This window comes from Panthera leo, chromosome A3, assembly GCF_018350215.1.
Source record: "Panthera leo isolate Ple1 chromosome A3, P.leo_Ple1_pat1.1, whole genome shotgun sequence".
Taxonomy (NCBI): Eukaryota; Metazoa; Chordata; class Mammalia; order Carnivora; family Felidae; genus Panthera; species Panthera leo.
In genome coordinates, this window is record NC_056681.1 from 8,597,627 (window position 1) to 8,616,986 (window position 19,360).

Consider the following 19,360-nt stretch of genomic DNA (forward strand, 5'->3'; position numbering starts at 1 on the left):
AAAGAAGGGCAAAGAACTAATTTTGCACGGTTAGGAAACAGCCAGAAGGCTAGCTAGCATGGATGGAGCAAAATGAGTAAGTGAGAGGGTGGTAATAGATGCATTTAGAAGGGTAAGAGCCAGAATTAAGCAAGCCCGAGGAAAGCCTGGTCCATCCAGGGCCCTGTAGAACAGGCCACTGTTGACTTTGGTCAGTGCTTTCCAACTTTGAGCCACAGTCCCGGTGGTGGTGGAAGTTGATGAATTTGCAAAGATAGGAAATTACTCTAAAGATCCCATGATTTGGTATCCACTCAAGGTAATGTCTGTCAAGTAAATAAATGCATCTCATATTTTGGATCCCACCAGCTTTGAAAGGTATTGGCAATGCTATCGTCATTTCCAGAAATACAAGCCCACTGCAAAAGCACTTGAGAATTTATAATTATGCATTTGCCATTATGTTTTTCTCAATCAATGAAAATGAAGAGCTCAACTCTATCATGTGACTACGAACTGTCTGGTGGGAAAAAAACACACACACTCATCTTCCTACCTGGAAGGACACGTTTTGAGACTGTCCAGACCCTTCTATTGCTAAAATCATAGGAGATTCTGCTACAAGAAAATGTGTTAAGGCAAAAAGAGCACACAGTGATTTTTCAAAAAAAGGCGGGGTGGGGGGGACACCTGGGTGGTTCAGTCGGTTGGGCTTCCAACTTTGGCTCAGGTCATGATCTCATGGTTTGTGGGTTCGAGCCTGGCATCGGGCTCTGTGCTGACAGCTCAGAGCCTGGAGCCTGCTACAGATTCTGTGTCTCCCTCTCTCTCTCCCTGTCCCCTGCTTGTGCTCACTCTCTCACTCTCTCAAAGGTAAATAAACATTAAAAAAAATAAAAAATAATTAAAAATAATAAATAAATAACGTTATTATTACTATAGCAAGAATTTAGTGAGTACCTACTATCAGCGAGGCACTGTTGTGTTTTCCCTTCAGTTACGAGTCTAATCTCCAAAACAGTTGTGTAAACTAAGCATTACAATTCAAGGCATCTTTGGGTTCAGAAATGTTCGCTAAATTGACCATGTTCACACAAGTGAAGGGGAGAGAAGAGGTAGACATCTGTCCTCATGGAAATGTGTCAGTTAGGTATGGCTGTGTGATGTGTATCACCCTGAAACTCAATGGCTTAAAATAATAAATATTTCTTACTGTTTATGGATCGGTGGGCTTAACCAAGGGGTCCCCTTCACAGCTGAGCTCACCCATGCGTCTGTCGTCAGCTGCAGGTTGAGTAGGTACCTCTACCAGTGGAGATGATGCTCTCTCACCTGGTAGGATATCTGCCGGCTGTAGAGTAGGCAGCCCGTGATGGCTTCCACTGCGATGGAAGTCTCCAGAACGGCCGTGCCAACCTTGTGCATATGGCGGTAGCAGGCTTCCAAAATATGCACAGGACGGATGAGGCCTCCGGAGGCCTCAACTGCTCACTGCCACTGCAGTTTGTTGGTCAAAGCAAGACACGAGGGGGCGCCCGGGTGGCCCAGTCGGTTGAGCATCTGACGTCCGCTCGGTTCACCATCTCGCAGCTCATGAGATTGAGCCCCGCATGAATCTCTGCACAAGTGGGATTCTCTCTCTCTATCTTTCTCTCTGCCCCTCCCCCCTTGTGCTCCCTCTCTTTCTCTCTCAAAATAAATAAATAAACTAAAAAAAAAAAAAAAACCAGCAAGACATGAATCCAACTGATATTCCAGGAGTGGCAGGCAGACTTTACCCCGTGATGGACGGCCTCACCAGAATGATATCGCAAAGGGTACGGCTGTCGGGAGGGGTAAAGAGATACAGCGTCTTTGGACAACCCATCTGCCCAAATAAAAACAAAACAAAATAAATTATGTGCTATTAGAGAGCAAGTAATGAAGACACAGTTTGATCGGGAACCTCAAAACCAAGTAAGCCCCCCGCTTTGGAGAAGAGTTGGCAGTTTCTTTTCTTTTTTTTTTTTTAAGTATTTGTTTTAAGTTTATTTATTTATTCTGAGAGAGAAAGAGTGAACAGGAGAGGGGCAGAGACAGAGGGAGAGAGAATTCCAAGCAGGCTCTGTGCTGTCAGCACAGAGCCTGACACGGGGCTCAAACCCACGAACTGTGAGAACCGAAATCAAGAGCCAGAGGTTTAACCGACTGAGCCGTGCAGGCACCCTGGCAGTTTCTTATACATACATTAAACACATACCTACTCTATGACCCAGGAATTCAACTCCTAGGTATTTCCCCAAGGAAAATAAACATGCATGCCCTCCAAAAAGAGTTACACAGGGGCGCCTGGGTGGCGCAGTCGGTTAAGCGTCCGACTTCAGCCAGGTCACGATCTCGCGGTCCGTGAGTTCGAGCCCCGCTTCAGGCTCTGGGCTGATGGCTCGGAGCCTGGAGCCTGTTTCCGATTCTGTGTCTCCCTCTCTCTCTGCCCCTCCCCCGTTCATGCTCTGTCTCTCTCTGTCCCAAAAATAAAAAAAAAAAAAAAAAAAAAAAAGAGTTACACAGATACGTCCACCGGAGCCTTATTCACAGTAGCCAAAAACTGGAAAAGAAATGATAAATATCCTTCAGCCACAAATAGATACACAAAGCGCTGTACATCCACACAATGGCCCGGGGAATCATTTCAGAATGAACTAAGGGTGCACAAATAGAATGAATGAATCTCAGAAACATTATAATACTGAAAGAAGCCAGACACAAAGAGTATACATCTCGACTGGTTCCATTTTCATGAGGCTCTGAGGCTGGCACGTCTGAGCGATGGGGCTGGAAATCAAAACCACAGAGGCGGGCAGGTTATTGCTGGAAAGAGGGATGAGGGATCGTACAAACACCGTGGAAGGTTCTCTACCAGTTAGGACGGCGGTTACAAGGTGGTTACATTTGTTGAAACTCATAAAAGCATACTTGGAATCCTTATGATTTATTGTATGCAGATTGGACCCCGGTTAATGATAATAATAATAACAATAATAATAATAATAATAATAACAAAGCCAGGCTCCCCAAGGCTTTCAAAGAGAGGTCTGGAAGAACTGGCAGGGTTTCGTTGTGATGCTCTGTGAGTCACAGCATTAGAGAAGTGGTCTGATGGGGGCCCCTGGGGGAACGCGTAAGCCTCAATGTGTCCTTACCTGATCCGACTACGATAGAAAGAAGGATCATTCATTTACGTTTCCAAGAGACACACAGGAAACAGCAACAAAATGTGCAGGTAAATTCCCTGCGGCTAGCTGGGGTCGTGGGGATTTAAGTTTGCTGGTAGGAGGAGGCTTGGATGCCATGGTGGAGTCAGATGGCAGGAAAAAGAGGAAAGATCCACGGGGAGCCTTCTGTAGGAGTCAGACCTCACACAGAAAGTTGTGAATCAGGTTCCTGGTGTTTATGCTGCATAAAAGCCAATAATTCCTTTGGTCGGAGAATTGCTCACAAGGCATCTGACTCTTTGATCAGGGAGACCGAGAAGACTTCTCTTGCTCAGATTGAATGTACCAGTGACAATAAAATAAATCCTGGCGGAGAACCGTCCTGCTAGCCCTAGGCTAGGGGCAAAGTGGGGATCATGGAACATTGGATCTTTGTTTTGGGAGCTTCCCCCCTCCCCCCATATAACTCATCCTCCTGTTTTAGAATGCAACGTTCTTTTCTGTAAAGACAACAGAGTCTAAGTTATTTTAAAATTCCTCCGAAACCGACGGAGGCCCTGAGAACACGTTTTAATAATAGTTTGCATGTTTTCAGCGGCCTGTGATGCCTGTAAGAAAACAGGGCGCGTGTCCCGTTCCCTTTTGCAAATCATCTAAAAATAATCTTTCCAGACTCTAACTGAGCGTCCTGCTTCCTCCTGAACTTGGGTTTACAATTACTGGCCCCGAGTACTATTTGAGCTTTATTTGTGGGTCAAATGGGAAGAAAGGGGAGGCAGGCTGAACGCGAACAAGATGCATGCGTGTCCCAGGAAGGCTTTGTTTCTCTCTGGTTCCGAAGGAGAAACGCGCTGGGCGGGCTGAGTCACCGCACACGACAACAGAAAGCAGGGCGACTCCGTGGTCTCGGTCCTGCCTGCAGAAATTGCAAGAGTTCACTTCCTTGCAGTTTTCCAGCCACCGTGTTAAATCATTGCTGCCAATTTGGGTATGACAGTTTTCCTAGTTTTGTTTGTATTAACTGGTAAACTTGCTTTGCTTTTGTTGTTCTTTAAGAACTACAAATGTAAGGAGCGGTCCCATGTTGCTGTGCGTTTACGTTGTATAATGAAATACATATAGTAACATTCTGAGTCTATGAGATCTTTTTTTCTTTGAAATGGGTCTGAATATTCCCCATATTACAGAAGTCTGTCTCTCACCAGTAGGGGTGGCCCCACTGCTCTCTTTTAAGTGCGTAAATGTCTCGTATGTTTCCTAAAGAAATTTCAAAATCCCTAGTAGTCAAAGAAATGTAACAAAAACCAAATATGATTTCCTCTGTTATATCTGCAAGTTAGGTGTCTTTTAAGTAAAAGCCCTGTGTTTCTTGGAAGAAACAAATATACCCCTCAATACAACACAGGTAAAATATACATTAACACAACCTTTGATGGGAATGCGATTTGACAGCATGTATCATGAGCCTTAAAAATATGACAACTATGGGGCGCCTGGGTGGCTCAGTCGGTTGAGCATCCGACTTCGGCTCAGGTCATGATCTCACAGGTCGTGAGTTCGAGCCCCGCGTCCGGCCCTGTGCTGACGTCTCAGAGCCTGGAGCCTGCTTCCGATTCTGTGTCTCCCTCTCTCTCTGCCCCGAACCCACTCGCATTCTGTCTCTGTCTCTCTCAAAAATAAAAATAAACATTAAAAAAATATATATGTGACAACTATGACTCCAGCATTCCATCCTGGGTAAATGACACGGAAAAGGAAAGAAGGAAGGGAGGGTGAGAGAGGGAGACAGAGAAAAAATACAACCAGAAATTCTGACAATGGGAGATTGTTTAAATGTTCCCCCCTACAATATGATATAGTCCTTTTAAATGATGCTAGTGAAGAATATTGAACATCGTAATGGAAAAGTAGTCCCAAGTGTCAAAAGAAAAGCACGCCCCATCTTTTATAGAGCGCATATGTTTTTAAATTTTTTTTAATGTTTATTTAATTTTGAGAGAGAGAGACAGAGCAGGAGTGGGGGAGGAGCAGAGAGAGAGACACACACACACAGAATCCGAAACAGGCTCCAGGCTCAAAGCTGTCAGCACAGAGCCGGACGCGGGGCTCGAACCCATGAACTGTGAGATCATGACCTGAGCCCAAGTCAGACGCTTAAACGACTGAGCCGCCCAGGTGCCCGCAGAGTATATATGTTTTTAAATGCTCAGAAAAAAAAGACTGGATGGATTCACAACACAATGTCGACACTGGTAACTGCTAAATGGCAACATTAGCCACGACTTTATTTTCCTCTTTTTGTTTTCAGATGTTTTTAACGCGCTACTGTGAATGAACACTGACCTCGGAGATCAGCATGGTGAATGAACCCGGGCGTAAAACAAATTGGGGTGAAGTTCTCCCCTGTGCCCGCTTCTCTGCGTGTCCTCGGAGCAGTTATTTAATCTTCCCGAATCTCTGTGTCCTCATCGATAAAATGGGGTGAAGTTTATGTCTACTTTAAAAAGCTGTATTAAATGAGATAACATGCATCCAGGGACTTAGCACTGAGATTGGCAAATATCCTGAGCTCGGTAAGTAGCATTTGCAATGAGCGAAGGCTGATAAAAATGTTTTCTTTTAATCAAGTGCATGTTTAAGTAAACATTTCTCAGTCTTCTAAGTGTGCTCACCAAACATTTAGCTTCCACTAGGAAGTTCTGCTAAGGGAGGGGAGAGAGAGGAATAAACGTCCCAGCATGTTTTCCACTGGCCTTGTAACCGAAAGATGTTTCTTTGGAGCTCTGAAAGTCACCGGAAGCCTTTATTAATCATGGACTGGCGGTTCTTCACCAGGGGCAATTCTTCCTCCCAGGGGACCTCTGGCAATGTCTGCAGACGTGTTGGGCTTTCACAACAAGGTGTCTAGTGGGTAGAGACCACGGATGCTGCTGAACGGCCTGTAACCCACAGGACGGCCCCCACCGCACAGAACGATCGGCCCCAGAGGTCAAGAGCGCCCCAGTTGAGAGGCTCTGCTCATGGCGTTAACGGCACACCATCTGATGATTGAAGGGGTGTGTGGCCAACTGAGCCTACTTCCTTATCACTTTTTGATACAGCATACATATTTGTGGGTAGAGCTGGAGTGAAAACCTTTCAGAAGCACCTGCTCAGCCCCACCCCCTCCCGCCCCCGCCAGCCCCCCGCCGACCGTGATTTTCCCTGTTCAGCCCGGTTAGATCTCAAGCCTACTCTGCACAAAAATCTCAGGTTCGTTATCGGGGGTAAAAAGATGAAGCCCATTTCTGTCTTTGGTCTTCTGAGACAAAGAAAGATGAGCTCATAAGCAGCTCACAGAAACCCGGGGTGGCTAAGTGGGAGGCAGTCTGAATCTTGGAGTCTGGCCAATGTGAGTCAAAACTCAGTTCCCTCTACCTCCTCCCTCTGTGATCCTGAATAAGATTTTTTTTTTCGTTTCCTTCTTCAAAAACTTCGTTTCCTTACCTGAAAAAAATGGAGCCCACGGTACCAAGACTGAAGGGTTCCAAGAATTAGATGTAAAAGACATACAAAGCCCAGAGCCCAGGGCCAGGCACAGGCACACGGGCGGGGGGTGAGCCCTCAGGAAATGATGGCAATCACTGTAAGTGAAATGAAAGGAAGAGAAGAAGAAGAGAAAAGAGGAAACACTCTTGGCAGTTATTTTATTGAGTTGGTTTTTTTTTTTTTTTTTTTTTTTTGTAAGTCCCTCAGAATGTCCACTGGAGCCTAATGCCTTCGGCCTGTAAGCCCGCAGCACAAAGATCGCAAAGCCAAGTTGCTGAACAAACCCGTTTCCAAATTACAAGTGCTCCTCGGTGCCAAGAAAGGAATTCACGGGGCAGCGTTTGCCAAGAAATCATTTATCAGATCAGAAGTCGATGTCACTGGTTCCCCAGCATCAAAACTCAGCTCCAAACCACAAAGCTGGAGAGCATTTTCTTTGTGACTGTTCTGACAGACACTCTCCCAGCCCTCATATGTAAAGAGAGCTCATAGATGAGTTTTTTTAAAGGCAACACCCGTAAAAAGAAACCGGGGAGGCTAATAAATGAATGCACTGTAATGCTCAGCTCGTTAGTAAGGCAATTTTACCCACTGCACACCTCCGGGGGGGGGGGGGGTGCTTGCACCCCAGTCTATTGGGGCTGCACTCCCAGAATCGTGTTGTTCACAGCCAGCGTGACCGTACTCGGTATTCCTGCTTAGAAAACAGCAACAGCGATAAGAGTAATGAAAGTGAGAACAAGAACGTTGAAATATTTTTGTTAAAGTCTATGTATTGCGTGTGAGAAAGAGAGACAGAGAGCGCGCACGCACAGGGAAAGGGCAGAGAGAGAGGGAGAGAGAGAGAGAGAGAGAGAATCCCAAGCAGGCTCTGTACTGCCAGTGCGGAACCCGACTCGGGGCTCGAACTCGCAAACCGTGAGGTGAGGACCTGACCCGAGATCAAGAGTCAGATGCTTAACGGACTGAACCACGCAGGCGCCCCGGGAAAGCATGCAACTCTTGATCTCAGGGTCATGAGTTCAAACCCCACACTGGGCTCACTTAAAAAGGATATTTTGGGGTGCCGGGATGGCTCAGCCGGTTAAGCGTCCGACTCTTGATCTCGGCTCAGGCCATGATCTCATCGTTCATGAGATCGAGTCCCAAGTCAGGCTCTGCACTGACAGTGCAATGCTGCTGGGGATCCTCTCTCTCTCTCAAAACGAATAAACTAAAAAAAAAACTTACATGCTTTCCTGACTAAGCCAGCCAGGCACCCCTGTTGTAACATTTGGTGGGATTTTTTTTTAATGTTTATTCATTTTTCAGAGAAAAGGTGAGTGGGGAGGGGCAGAGAGAGAGGGAGACACAGAATCAGAAGCAGGCTCCAGGCTCTGAGCTGTCAGCACAGAGCCCCACGCAGGGCTCAAACTCACAAACTGTGAAATCATGACCTGAGCTGAAGTCAGACACTCAACCAACTAAGCCACCCAGGTGTCCCTATTTGGTGGGATTTTAACATTTATTTTTGAGAAAGAGAGACAGAAAGATAAAGCATGAGCAGGGGAGGGGTAGAAAGAGAGGGAGACACAGAAGCAGAAGCAGGCTCCACGCTCTGAGCCATCAGCACAGAGCCCGACGCAGGGCTCGACCTCACAAACCATGAGATCATGACCTGAGCCGAAGTCGGACGCTTCACCGACCAAGCCACCCAGGCACCCCAATACTTGGTGGAATTTTTAAAAATGATTTTATTGGTATGTACATAACATACGGTAAACTGTGCATATTTAAAAGATAAAACTTGCTATATTCTGTCGTACGTATACAGACATATAGGAAACCATCACCCTCAATCAATTGATATCCTTCATTCCCAAAAGTTTCCTTGTAATCCTTCCGTTCCCTCCTACCCCTCCAGTATAGGCAATCAAATCTGCTTTCTGTTGCTACAGTAGTGTGTACTTTCTAGAGTTTTATACAAATGGAATCAAATAATATATGCTCTTTTCTGTCTAGCATCTTTCAGCATAATGATTTTGAGATTCATCCAATCTTATCACATTCATCAGTTGACGGGCATGTGAGTTATTTTCAGTTCGGGGCTATTGCAATTAAAGCCACTATAAACGTTTATGCTCGCCTAGTTATAGACGTATATTTCGTCTTCTCTAGGGTAAACACCTAAGGGTAAACAGGCTGGATCTTAGATTAGGTGTATGTTTAACATTGTAAGAAACCGGCAAACTATTTTCCAAAGTGGTTGTACTCTTTTGCGTTCCTACCGGTGGCGAAGGGGTGTTTCGGTTCTACATTCTTGCCAACCCTTGGTAAGGTCAGTATTTTAATTTTAGCAGAGAAGATCATAACTAATAAAGTAATATAACAGTGAGAATATTTTTAACTGTAAAGCTGATAGAAGAAAATCATCATTGTTAACACCCAGCGTTGGCAAGGGTACAGAGGAAAGTACTCTTGGTTTTTGTTCGGTTTTTTAAATTCTTTTATATTTTAAAAGAGAGAGACAGAGAGCAATCAGGGGAGGGGCAGAGAGAGAGATTGGGAGAGAATCCCAAGCAGGATCCTGGCTGTCGGCACGGAGCCCGATGTGAGGCTCGGACTCACGAACCGTGAGATCATGACCTGAGCGGAAACCAAGGGCCAGACGCTTAACAGACTGAGCCCCCCGGGCACCCCAGTACTCTTGTTACTGAGGGTGGAAATGAAAATTAGCATCATTTTCTGGGAGCCAGGGTGCGCGTTGTGTCCGGACTCACAGTGTGTGTCTTGAAACCTCTCATTTTATTTTATTGAACAATTCCCCTTCTGAAGATGTATCCTGAAGACGCAAAACCGCTTGCAAACACACACCGGAGCCCTGCTGTCGGCGGCAGGAGGTTCTGCATCCATTAGTTTCCTCGAGAAGCAACAAAAATACCGAACAAGAGAGCTGAGAGCTGGCAGTCCACAGGCTGGACCTTCAGATCTGAGTTCTTCGACCCTCAGACGGTTTTAAGTTTGTGGAATTTCTTGCCGGCGTTTCAAAATGAGGAGCTGTCACAGAAAAATCTATTTTCTGGGGACTTTTTGACCAATTAGAAGATCGGACTCACCCAGGGCCCACATGAAAACAAAAAGCTGGGTGAAGTGACTTTCTGAGCCAGCCGAATTCGCAGAATTTATCGCACTGTCGTGCAAACTGTGCCTTGGCTTGTCTCTTGTGCGTTGAGTACCCTTTGAAGGTAGACACTAGGATTTGTTCTTCTCCCCCTGACCCCACCCTAGTGCCCGACACGAAGAACAGATATTTGCCGAAAAATGAATGGCTGGGGCCCCTGGGTGGCTCAGTCGGTTGAGCATCCGACTTCAGCCCGGGTCGTGATTTTGCGGTTTGTGGGTTCGAGCCCCACATTGGGCTCTGTGCCGACAGCTCGGAGCCTGGAGCCTGCGTCCGAGTCTGTGTCTCCCTCTCTCTCTGCCCCTCCCCTGCACATGCTCTCCCTCTGTCTCTCTCAAAAATAAATAAACATCGAGAAAAAAAAGAAAGGAAAAAAGAAAGAAAAATGAATGGCTGGCAATTAGAATTGGTTTACAGCGTGTAATTGCTTGAAGCTAGGTCACCTAAAAGACAGAAGGTGTACAACATAATGATTCAACACTCGTATTTGCTCATCTATGCCTGCAGCAGGATTTCTAAATCTCAGCCCTAGGGGCATCTGGGGCCAGGCAGTTCTTGGCTATGGGGGGCTGTCCTGTGCCTCGTAAGATCCCTGGCCTCCCCCCTCCACATGCCAGTGGCCCCCCTCCCTCAGCTGTGACCACCAAAACTGTCTCCAGATATTGCCAAACGTCCCCGAGAGTTCAACTCCTCCCCAGCTGAGAACCGCTGGCCTAGAACATCTCTGGAAGAACATACTAGAAACCTGTAACTGTGGTGTGACCAAGAGAGGAAGGGAAACTTCATTTTCACCTGTTCCAACTTTTGACTCTTAAAACATAAATATTACCAAAGTTCGGCTTACGTTTTTTTTCCCGGTGTCCAGATACCTTCAAAACGGAAGCCACTTTTTAAACACTGAAATATATCACCTTGTGTAAGTTTAAGGCGCGCAACATTTCGACGTGATAAATGAATATATGGCGTGTGTGACTACCATGGTGGCTTTAGCTAACACCTGTATCATGACCCGTAATTAAGGCTTCTTTTTTTGTGGTGGGAATAATTAAGACCCAGTCTCTAAGGAAGCTTGATGTTTCTAACAGTGTTGTTGTCTATAATCACCTCCCTGTGTATTAGACCTCCAGGATTTATTTCTCTAGCAGTTGTTAAGTTTGTAATGGTAAAGAACGTCTCCCGTTTCACCATACCCCCAGCCCCCGGTCACCACCATTCCACTCTCCAAAACAGAAACCACTTAAGAAAATATAAAAACTTCTAAGATACACTGGCAAGGAGCTTCCTTGTGTCTTTTTAGTTTGTCTTTTTAAAAAAAGAATTGTTTTTAAGGTTTATTTATTTATTTTGAGACAGGGAGAGAACAAGGCGGGGAGGGGCAGAGAGAGAGAGAATCCCAAGCAGGCTCCGAGCCGTCAGCACAGAGCCCCACACAGGGCTCGATCTAATGGACCGGGAGTTCAAGACCTGAGCCAGAATCGAGAGTTGGAGGCTTAACCGACTGAGCCACCCAGGTGCCCCTTTAGCCTATTTTAAAAAATAACAGAATCGATCACAGATTACGTGAGCTCCTCCGATTTGGCCCATTTTGCCAGGTGGGAAATGGAACCTCAAAAAGGAAGAAGTCCTAAGCCCGTCCAGTTAGCGACCACTCTGGCAGCTAGCGCCCAGAGGCCCTGAGACCCGGCCTTCGCTGCCATTTCGGATTTGTGTCCGCTGTAGAAAGCGGATCTTTCCAAGGGAGTAGAAGCTCAAGGAGGCACTGCCTGGGGCCCTGAGGTAAAACCCCAGCAACTTCCAGTCAACACGTGTTCATCTTTGCTTCAGGGCCGTCGAAGTTGTGCAGTGGAGGCTCCCGTGCCGCCCTGAGCCCTGACGCGTGCCCAGTCCTAGCTGAAAACTTTGCCTCTCATCCCAAGGGTTTTTGTGTTGTGTTTGTGTTGCGTTGTGTTTTTGAATCGCCAATTTTTATTTACAAGAGGGCCACAGTCGCTGTGTACCTGCTGATTATGTTCTTGGGGTGAATCATCTATGAATCACAAGCAGTATTTGTAAGCGCTTCTACCTACAATCGTGTCGTCACAGAAACCCTACGAGAGAACTAGGAACAAATTTTGCAGATGAAGACGTAACTCGGGCGAGGTGCGTTCACTTACTTGCCCGCCGTCACACATGCTGGAGCCAGGTTCAGAAACCAAGATCCACTGAGCCTTTGCTCTTTCAGACCCTTCATAGAAGTCTTCAACTTGCCAACAAAAATCCTATAAAAACTAAAAGTAATTCCCCAGGCAAGGAGTTAAATTCTGAATTGAGAACGTACTAGTGGAAAGTGTTTATCCAAGGGATACCAGTGTGCTGTTTCGAAGGGGCACATGCACCCCAGTGTTTATAGCAGCATGATCGACAGTAGCCAAAGTATGGAAAGAGCCCAAATGTCCATCGACGGGTGAATGGAGAAAGAAGATGTCGTCTGTATATACAATGGAGTATTACTCGGCCATCAAAAAGAAGGAAATCTTGCCATTTGCAACTACGTGGATGGAACGGAAGGGTATTCTGCTAAGTGAAATTAGTCAGAGAGAGACAAAAGTCATATGACTTCACTCATATGAGGACTTTAAGAGACAAAACAGATGAACACAAGGGAAGGGAAGCAAAAAGAATATAAAAACAGGGCAGGGGACACAACAGAAGAGACTCTTAAATATGGAGAACAAACAGAGGGTTACTGGAGGGGTTGTGGGAGGGGAGATGGGCTCAATGGGTCAGGGGCACTAAGGAATCTACTCCTGAAATCATTGTTGCACTCGAAGCTAACTTGGATGCCAATTAAAAAATAAATTGTTAAAAAAAAAAAAAGAACGTCCTAGTGAATAAGATAAGACAGCAGAGCCTGTGACAGCATGCCAGACATACAATAAATGCCACATAACTGTTAACCATTATGATGAGTCACATAGCTTCAAGTATTTTTTTAAAAATAGTATAGTATTGAAGATAGCTCCCATTGGTCGTGTACAGCAAGATGAACCCATCTGCCTGTATTACGTGGCTGCACCACGTTTTTTTCTCTTTTTTTTTTTAATATTTGGGTTGGTTTCTGGCATTTCCAAACGGGGACGTCTCACATGAACAACCCAACGTACGGCATCTGTTGGAAAACTGGCGCCTCTGGGCTGGGGTTATGGAACCACTGCCCCCGTAAGACAGCGCGAGGCCTCCCCGTTTACCGCAGACTCTCCACCCGCCTGAAGTAAGGACTGTGGGTTTGCCATTTGTCACTGGTGGTTACGAAGGAGGGCTCCGGAGTGAAATGAGGAGTCTCAGTTCTTTGCAGTGCCGCTGCCCAGCTGGGTGACCTAGAGCAGATAATTTTACCTTTCTAGGTCCATCTCCCAGAACTGTAGTGACCAAATAAAACCATCTGCCTAAAAGCATGGAGCTCAGGGCCCAAGGTGTGGACGGCTTTCAATAAAGGTTAGGTCTTTGCATCACTAGGCGTGGGGAGCAGAAGAATGGCCTCCTTGAAGGTGTCCCCATCCTAATCCTGGAACCCGTGCCTAGGGTACCTTGTATGGCAGAAGAAATGCTGTAGATGTGATTAAAGGAAGGGTTTTTATTTATTTATTTATTTATTTATTTATTCATTCATTCATTCATTTATTCATTCATTTTGCTTCAAGAAAGCTTTCTTTTTTAATGCTTGTTTTTATTGATTGATTATTAAATCTATTTATTCTTATTTCTTTCACACGGCAAGCAGGGGAGGGACAGAGAAAGAGGGAGACAGAATCCCAAGCAGGTTCCGTGCCATCAGGGCAGAGCCCCGCGTGGGGCTTGAACTCACGAACTGTGAGATCGTGACCTGAGCCGAAATCAAGAGTCAAACGCCTAACCGACTGAGCCACCCAGGCGCCCCAAGTTGAGGATTTTTAAATGGAGAGATTATCTCTGATGATCCAGACGGGTCCAATGTAACCACAGGGTCCTTGCGAGTGAAAGAGGGAGGCCGGAGGTCAGTGCCAGAGGAGTGTGAGACAAGAGGGGTTGCAGCGGGGGGGCATGCAGACAGAGGAAGGGGCCGCCAGTCAAGGAATGCACTTGGTCTCTAGAAGCAGGAAAAGCCAAGGAAGTGGGTTCTCCTCTAGAGCCTCCAGAGGGACACAGCTCTGCCAACACCTTGGCCTTAGCCCAGTAAGGCCCCTTGGGGGTCTCCGACATCCGGAATCATAAAAGAATACATTTTTTCTGTCTTAAGTCACTAATTTCGCGGCCGTTTCTTACAGCAGCAAGAGGAAACTCTACACGAGGCCGTCTCGTCCTCACTGCAATTCCGTATGGTCTATTGTCCGCATCCTACAGAAGAAGTGGGGTTGGTAAAGGTTAAGAACATTGCCCCAAGTAGAAAGTGGCAGAGCCCAGAATCAATTCCAGGTCCTCCTGAAAACCAAGCCCGGCCCAACCCAAGTGACTCCCAGTTCTCTGGTCATTCAGCTTCTATTTGAATGATCCCAGAAACAGAAATATCCTTCCTTCCCGAGGCTACTCTTTCAACGGCTGGACAGGATTTACCATGATGTCTTCTGCCCACTGAGCTACTTTCTACGGCACTCGGAAGGAGTTAAGGCGCTTTCAGTTACAAACGCAGAAACCCAGTGGACCTAGCGTAAGTAAGAAGGGGACATTTATAACAAGGACATAGGATATCGCGTGAAGCCCATGTCCAGGAAGGCAGTTAGGCTTTAGGGAGAACTGAAACCAAGAAATGGGAAGCTGGAAAGAATCCGGCCAGGCAAGACCCGCTGTCTTCCACCTCTGCTTCTCGGCATGGCTGCCTCATTCTTTTCTCTCCGTAGATCGATTTTCTCGCTACTCCATTGTCATGTTGGCACATGGCCGCTCAGGTGCCCCAGATTGACACACTACAGGTCCAATTCGATGGACAGACTGCCTGGCAGTACCTCAAGGTAAATCTCAAATTCCCCAGAGACAGAATCCGATACCTCTGGCTTCCAGCAGGCCTCCCTCCCTTGTCCGATCAGCTATCAACAGGAAGGCAGGATTGTGATGAACAAACATGGCTGCCAGGGATTTCTCACTTACAACTGTGAGCTTGGGTGCAAGGGGGAGGGGTGGAGAAAGTGTGAGCTGAGCTGATACCCTCAAAATTGAGTACCTCCCATTTATCTCCCTAAGGTCCCCCCCACACACCCTCCCCCCCAAAACCCAATAAAGATAGCAAAGCAGCTTCAGAGCTTTTGAAAAGCTCTTTCTTCCCTTGTGGTCATCTCCTTTCCTGGGAACCATCCGTAGAACCTTCAGGCATTTCCTCAGTATGACGGTTCCCAGATTACTCAACAACCTGACTATGCCCCCAGCTCCCTCTCAGCCTACACAACTTCGGCAACATCTCCACTCAAATGTGTGATTTGTCTCCATAACTAACGTTGCTTCTTCAAACGTGGGCTGTCTAGCTCACTTCAGTTGTTCTTTTGCTTTACCTTCCTTGAACCCACAAGGCGTATACTGACTCCGTTAATGCAGGCTAAGACTGTTTCCTCATCAGCTGTATACATCTGGCTCAAATTGAGTTTGTGGCCAGCTAGAAGCCCCAGATCTACTTCCCAGGAACTGCTGTCTGGCCAAGTCTCCCAATTCCCAGACTTAAATAATTGATGCCAGAATCCACATCAATCCCTGGTAAATATTCTCTTGTTTCCTCCAAATCCTTTATTTGACTCTACGGAGACCACTGTGAATCTTGATCCCCTCATACCAGTTTGTTTGTGCCCTAGAAATTTCACCTGTATACCTTAATGGTTTAGTCTCTAACCGAAACGAGATCCCAACTAGACCAAAGACATACCAATGGACAGTTCCTAAGCAGCCACGGGCTCCACTAATCAACATCAAATATACCGAAAATACGCTGCAAGCATTTCAGGATCTTTTATTCCTGGAACGAGAAGGGTGGCAGCCCAAATTCCTCAAATATTTTTGACGTTTAAATTTTATAACGACAGAAAAGATCCAGCATGATTATAATCCAGGGCATCAAGAATATGGGAAAAACTCTGGAAGTCTTTCATTAAAATAAATCATGATAATTATTGAATTTACTTCTCACAGCAACCCAGGAATATTCATATTTCCATTTTATAGGTATGTAACCAAGGTTACACAGAAACAAGTAGCCTTGAGATTGGAAGGCAAGCTGTTGGTTCATAGCTTCAGTGCTTAATCCCAACCCTAGCGGTGGGCAGGGTCAGTTTTTCCTGTAAAGGGCCAGACAGCAAATATTTTAGGCTTGGGGGACCATACGGTCTCTGCCTCTGCAGAGCGAAAGCAACTGTAGGCAATACTTTAACAAAGGGGTCTGACTGTGTTCACATAAAACTTTATTTACAAACACAGGCGGTATGCCTCATTCGGCCCTCAGACTGTAGTCTGCCAACCCATGCGAGGCTGTTCTTCCTCCCCAACCTGCCTGGCAAAATCCTGCTCAAATATGCAGCCCCCACATGACCATTAAGTTACAAAACTGGACGTAAATGGGATTCGGCCCGTGGGTCATAGCTTGCTGGCCCATCTGAACCATCATGCCTTCTGACTTGGTAGGTTAATGCATCTCACTGAAGAACCTTGAGTCAGTGCCTAATGTAGGTCATAGCCAAAGCCAGCAAGACTGACACATGTCAAAATACATAAAGATTCACCAATCTATGTAACACTGCCCTGCACGGCAGTAATTCCTCGTGAGGCTGTTTGTTTTAATACCTTTTTCCACAAGTCCCCAAATAAATTTGTAGCCATCCAACACACACACACACACACACACACACACACACACACCATGATCTGAGCCCAGCATATGATCTCAGCTTCTTGGTGGCCATGCTGTTCTCCTCTGGCCAGAACGTTTTAGCATTCCCTCACGCACACCTAAGTGCTGCACTGAGCCTGAGTCCTGAGTCACACGCATTAAAAAAAAAAAAAAAAAAAAGTGTTCCACTGGAAATTAGCATGCAAGCAAGTTGCAGGGAAATGGCCCCGGGAAGCAGAGTGAAGAAGCTGAATTCAGGCACGATGGACGTCCTACGGCAGACGTAACCAACCAAGGCACCCGGGAGAGAAGTCACCTGCAGTTTTGAAAAGCAGGTGGAAGAAATCAGGACCAGAGCCCTACTAGGAATTTGAGCAACTTGAAAAGAGCCAAGCAGGCCTTTCATGCCGATCGAGAGAAAGCTGCCATTTCCAGAGACAGGTCCTCTTGCTAACAGGCAATGCAAGCCCTCCCAACATGGGCTGGGCACTTGGCAGGAAGGGCTATCATACAAGCGTGTGGCCGGCTTACCCTTAACATTTCCCGGTGTAAACAGCTTTCAGGCAAACTGGTGGGTTGCTTTAACCTTTAGCAAAAGAGAAAACATAAACAGTAAAAATGAGCTGGTTCGAATGACATAGAAAGACACGTGTAACAATAACAGAAGCCTAGACATCGTTCGGCAGGTTTACTTGTATTTTTTTTTTGAATGCTAACGTAAGATTTGTTTATTTGTTGCCCAACAGCCTTTAACAGATGTACCATGGCAGAGCGCTTAAAAAAACAGGGGCCCCCCGTGGGGCCCCCGGGTGGCTCCTTCAGCTAAGCGTCCAACTCTTGGTTTCGGCTCAGGTCACGGTCTCACGGTTCATGAGACCGAACCCCAGCGCAGAGCCTGCTTGGGATTCTCTTTCCCTCCCTCTCTGCCCCTCCCGGCTCACGCGCGCAGGTGTCTCTCCGATAGGTTCGGGAAAATAATGGACACCGAGGTTCTTCGTGTCAGCACTGTTCATCACAGACAAGAAAGAAACAACCCAAATACCCCGCAACAGAAAACTGGTTGAATACATTTGACTGTGATCCTAAGTGGAGTATTCTGCAGCTCTAAAAAAGAAGGAAGGAGCCACTGGGCGGCTCAGTCGGTGAAGCGTCCAACTCTTAGTTTCAGCTCAGGTCGCAATCTCACGGTTTGTGAGTCCGAGCCCCACGTCAGGCTGTGTGCTGACCGTGCAGATTCTCTCTCTCCCTCCCTGTCTGCCCTTCCCCACTCTCTCTCTCTCTCAAAATAAATAAATGAACTTTAAAAAAAATTTAAAAAATAAAAAACAATTTTAAATAATAAAATCTTAAAAAAAACAGGGGTGCCTGGGTGGCTCAGTCGGTTGGGCATCCGACTTCGGCTCAGGTCACGATCTCACGGTCCGTGAGTTCGAGCCCGGCGTCGGGCTCTGTGCTGGCGGCTCGGAGCCCAGAGCCTGCTTTGGACTCTCTGTCTCCCTCTCTCTTGGCCCCTCCTCTGCTCATACTCTGCCTTTCTCTGTCTCTCAAAAATAAATAAATGTTAAAAAAAATTTTTTTTTTAATCTGAAAAAAACAAAAACGAAGAGACAACTCTGAAGGACACCCAGCAAACTCATCAAAAGGAATCAGAGGATGGGTCCGATGGAAACAGGAATAGGGCTTCTCACTATATTCCTCTTTATACGGTTTTCTTTTCAAACCATGTGGATGTGACAACTATTCCAAAGCTTGAATTGTTTTAAAGAGCTAGCAACGTGTTTACAACCACAATAATTCTCTCTGTAAGAGGGTGTTGCTACCAGATGTCAAAACACTATTTTTATTTCTCGGCACTAGGTAAAAAGTAGATGAAATCCGCTGAATAATGTGCTGAGAATGGTCTCTCCTGCACAGAATGTAGGGTAAATTGAGGCCATTGATGGTGGCACTCCGTCGTGCTTGATAAGGAGAGGCCTAGAAAGCATTATCATCGTATTGGCTGCGTGTTCACGTGGCCTGAAGCAAAGAGATTGAACTTAGATGTCTGACGGCCTTGGGTGGCCTCCAGCTCCAACACCTGTCGGCTGTGTCCCCAGGCAGGTCACGCGGGTTCCGGGGCCTCCGTAGCTCTGTGTGGTGGAGACGGGATCACCTACCGTACCGGGTAGGAACGCTCTTTCGCTCCGACAGGTAAACTCCTACCTACTCATTCCTGTGCCAGGCGTTGTTTTAGGCCAAGGTAAGACTTCAGATTCTAGACCGGCGTGTCTCCACCGAGACCAGTTTTGCCCCCCAGAGGACATTTGGCAATGTCTGGGGACATTTTTAGTTGTCACAAGTCGGGGGCGGGGGGTTGAGTGGGGGGCACAGGAGAAGTGCCACTGGGATCTGGTGGGAGGACCTAGCGGGCCACGGAAGCAGCTAAACCCCCCACGATACACAGGACGGTCCCTCCAACGAAAAGTTAGCCCGCGCCCCATGTCAGTAGGAGCTCGCTCCAGCCTGCTCTAGAAGGAAAGAGAGGAAACGAAGCCAGAATAAACAAATAAACGGCAATGCCACGTGTTGTTCGGTGCTCTGGGACAGAATGACCAGGGCAGCTGTTTGAGCTGGGGCAGGGACAGGCCGTGCCAGAGAAGGCTCTCGGAGGACAGGCCAGTGCTGCTGACGGCTAACGGGTAC